The sequence below is a fragment of the Hypanus sabinus genome (assembly GCF_030144855.1).
Source record: "Hypanus sabinus isolate sHypSab1 chromosome X2 unlocalized genomic scaffold, sHypSab1.hap1 SUPER_X2_unloc_26, whole genome shotgun sequence".
Taxonomy (NCBI): Eukaryota; Metazoa; Chordata; class Chondrichthyes; order Myliobatiformes; family Dasyatidae; genus Hypanus; species Hypanus sabinus.
The window spans coordinates 225,918-230,435 of record NW_026778997.1 but is presented as its reverse complement, the minus strand read 5'-3'; positions in this window follow the sequence as shown (position 1 = coordinate 230,435).

Sequence of the window (4,518 nt, the reverse complement as noted above, 5' to 3'; positions counted from 1 at the left end):
TTTCTGCAGGCAAGCCAATTCTGAATCCACCTGATCAAACGTCTCTGGTTCCCATGCCTTCTGACTTTATGAATAAGCCTACCGTGTGTAACCTTATCAAATGCATTACTAAGATCCATGTAGATAACATCCACTGCACTACCCTCATCTATATGTCTGGTCACCTCTTAAAAGAACTCCACCAGGCTTGTTAGACACGATCTGCCCTTCAGAAAGCCATGCTGACTCTCACTGATCAGACCATGATTCTCTAAATGCCAATAGATCCTATCTTTGTGAATCTTTTCCAACAGCTTTCCCACCACAGACGGAAGGCTCAATGGTCTATAATTATCCAGACTATCCCTACTACCATTTATGAACAAGGGGACAACATTCGCCTCCCTCCAATCCTCCGGTACCATTCCCATGGACAATGAGGACATAATGATCCTAGCCTGGGGCTCAGCAATCTATTTCCTTGCCTCGGATGCAGAACTGTGAAGTGACAGATGAAGAGATTCATTTCTGCAGGTCAAATTTGAACACAGAATATAATATTAATGGTAAGACTCTTGGCAGTGTGGAGGGTCAGAGATATCTTGGGTTCCATGTCCATATGACACTCAGAGCTGCTGTGGAGGTTGGCAGTGTTGTTAGGAAGGGGTCTGGTGTGATGGCCTTTATCAACCGTGGGATTGAGTTCAAGAGCTGTGAGGTAATGTTGAAGCTATATTTCTCCTAACCTGTACATAAGTAATTGTAATAAGATGATGAGAGGCTTTGACCATGTGGATAACCAGAGGCATTTTCCCAGGCTTGAAGTGATTAACACGAGGGGACGTAGTTTTAAGCTGCTTGGAAGTCGGTACCGAGGGAATGTCAGGGGTAAGTTTACTACACAGAGTGTGCTGGGTGCGTGGAATGCACTGCCGGCAGCGATGCTGGAGGTGGATACAATAAGATATTTTAAGAGACTCTTAGATATGTTCATGGAGCTTAGAAACATAGAGGGATATACGATCAGGAAATCCTAGGCAGTCTCTAGAGTGGGTTACATGGTCGGTACAACATTGTGGGCTGTAGATTTCTGTGTTCTGTGTCAAGGACTGGCAGAGGGATTAGTTTAAATGGACAGCATGGAAAGGTTGGGCTGAAGGGCCTGCGTTAGTGCCGTAAGGGAGGGGTTCTGTCCCAACCATCGACTCTATTCCCCTAAACAGATGCTGCTCGACTTGACAACATTCTTGAAAAGTTGCATTCAGTTCCGCTTAGCATTCTGTACAAAGGATGTTTTGTTCTGGGAGAGTGCAGAGAAGATTCATCATGATTGAGGGGGCTTGTGATCATAAGTCTGCAAGGCATAGGAACAGAATTAGGCCATTCAGCCCATTAAGTCAGCCACCTTTCCATCACGGCTGATCCCAGATCGCACTCAATTCCAGATATCTGACCTCCCGCCATATCCTTTGATGCCCTGACCGATCAGGAAACGATCAACTTCCGCCTTGAATATACCCACACACTCGGCCTCCACCGCAGTCTGTGGCAGAGCATTCCACAGATCCAGTACACCTTGGCTAATAAAAAAAATAAGCTGCTTACCTCTGTTTGAAAAGGTGGTCCCTCGACTTTTTGGCTGTGCCCCACCACAGGAGATACCTTCTCCACATCCACGTTATCCAGGCCTTTCAACATTCGGTAGGTTTCAATGAGATGCCCCGCATTTTTCTGAGTTCCAGTGAGCACAGAGTCAAAGCTGCCAAGTGCTCCTCATATTTTAACCCCTTCATTCCCGAAATCATCTCTCTGAACTTCCTCTGGACTCTCTCCAATGACAACACATCCTGTCTGAGATGTGGGGCCCAACACTGTTGACAATACTCCAAGTGTGGCCTGACTAGAGTCTTATAAAGCCTCAGCATTATCTTGTTGCTGTTATATTCATGGGGTGAGATTGGACTGTGTTGAAAAAAAATATTGAAAAGGTAATGATGTTAGAAACCTGCCTCAGAATGTTTAAAGGAGATTTGCGTTTCGAGTTTTGCTTTTCATTCCCATAGTGGTGAGTGTCTGGAGTGAATATCGGGTGGTGGTGGAGGCAGGTGCAAAAGAGGTTATTAGATACCACGTGGATGTGAGGAGAATGGAGGGATGTGTTCCTTGTGTAGTCAGAAGGGATTGGTTTAGTAAGGCATGAAGTGACAATTGGTTCAGAACAACACAGTGAGCAGAAGGGCCTGTTCAAGGACAAGTACAGCAAGCAGAGCAGGTAAACTGGATAAAGTGATCCCACTCGGAGAACAGGCTGTGACGTCAGTGGATATATGCCGGCATCACAGTTCTCTCACCAAAGTTACTTCACTGCTGGTTAAAATGAAGTTTGTGATGTTTATAATGGATGCGGTGAATTGTACTGCTCAGACATCTCACCCTACTGAGGAAATTAAAATGATTGTGAAAGCTGCAGAAAGGTATCTTGGTGTAACTGGTGTTTTGTGGGAAGCTGTAAATGAAGCTCTGAGTTGTGGGGGTTTCTGCATCCCAGTCTACTTGTGAAGATATGTAATGGGATTGAAATATTGAAGTGAAATGCAAGAAGCCTGATTTTACATGGTCAACACTTTCAGCAGTTTATTTCTGATTTGTCAGATTCTTCCGATGTTATATCTGTTCAGGAAACCTGCACATTTTAAGTTTTATTCCTGTGCAGGATTAATATTGTCATTTGGCTTGATAGGTTAGTTGGTAGAGGGGTGGTGTTGTCAGTTTTATAAGGAAAAGGGGCAGAGTATAGAGTTGTGAATGGGAATAGAATGCATCATGAACTTGTAGAAAATCTTGATTTTAACTTTCTGAGTCACATTTGGAGGTTTGGCCATCTACTTTTCTCATGGAAAATGGTTGTAGTAGTTCCCATTCTAAAACCTGGATCCTCCTTCTTGTAGGCTAATATCATTAAAGTCTCATTTATGTAAACTTGTGGAATGTATGGTAATCGAGTGTTTGAATTATATTTTCGATAAAAGAAGAAATTTCACGTTTTATCAGAGGAGAATTTGGAACGGTAGAATAAGACCATAAGACAAAGGAGCAGAAGTCGGTCATTCGGCCCGTCGACTCTGTTCTGCCAATTTATCATGAGCTGATCCATTCTCCCGTTTAGTCTCACTCCCCCGCCTTCTCACCATAACCGTTGATACCCTGGCTACTCAGATACCTAGCAATCTCTGCCTTAAATAACATTGGAATCAGTTTGGGTTTGGAAGATCATATTAGGAAAGTACAGTTAAATAAAGATTTTGTAATAGCAATATTTTTGATATTGAAAAGGCAAATAATATTTATTGAAGGACGGACTTTTGATTAATGTTTGGAAATGCAAATGAGAGGGCTATTGTACAATTTTTATCTAATTGTTTCTATTTGTACGTCCTGTAAAGGTCTGGATGGGCAAGTATGACATTGAATTCATTTTTATATTTGGAAGATGGTATTAGTAAAGCCAGTTAAATATAGATGTTGTAACAGTAGTATTTTTACTATTCAAAGGCAGATGGTATTTATGGAAGGAAAGAATTTTTATGAAATTGTGGAAATGAGGATGGTAGGGCTATTATCTAACTTTGAGTTGTTTTAATTGAATGTTTTGTGTCAGGTATGGGTGGGACAAGTCATGTGTTTTTCAGACAGGATTAATGAACCTGCACTTGATTGGAAATGATCTGGTCAAACTCCTTAAAAGGTGTCAGTGGTGAGATTTCCAGGCATGTGGACGGATAATAAGCTGACATGGAAGCACCGGATCAGAAAATAATTGATAAATATAAAGAAACATTAAATATTTTCAGTTATCTCTGCGGATATTCTAGAGTGTTACATGAAAGTATTTGTTGACCAATCTCATTTGTTTAATTGGATCTATTCTTGATTATGGTTGTGGTTTATAGATCAGCTTCAGCTTCAACTTTATTATGTTTGGGTGTGATACAAGCACAGGCTTTGAGATTGCGTTGTGGTGCAGTCAGGTCATCCCCTGTTTCGGCTTTACTGATTGAAATTATGGAGTTTGAATTTCATCTCAACATATTGGATTAATTTAAGGGGGAAACATGAGCATGCTGTTAAAGGTGTGCTGGAGGACTTTTGGGAACTTCACAAGAAGAGTGTTTTTAGTTTTCGTTGCCTGGGTTCTTATCACATTGGAAATATGTGTTTGTTGGGTTATGCAAAAAGTCCCACAGTTGTGTTCTCGGTAACCCCACCTTGTTTCTGTCAATGCCTTTATTTGATTATAGGATACACAATTTAATGAAGTCTAACAATTCTGTTCTGCCTGAGAATTTGTTGGTTCAGTGTATATTAAGGAAATTATTGAGAAAGTTTAACCATTTTCCAGAGGATCAAAATAAATTTAACTGGGATTGTTGATGTTGCTGTGTTATGCGTGAATTATTGGTAACGATAAAAAATGACCTACCAGCTATTTATCAGGATTTGCAACAGAATTGCTTGTCATCATTTCGCGCTTACAGTGGG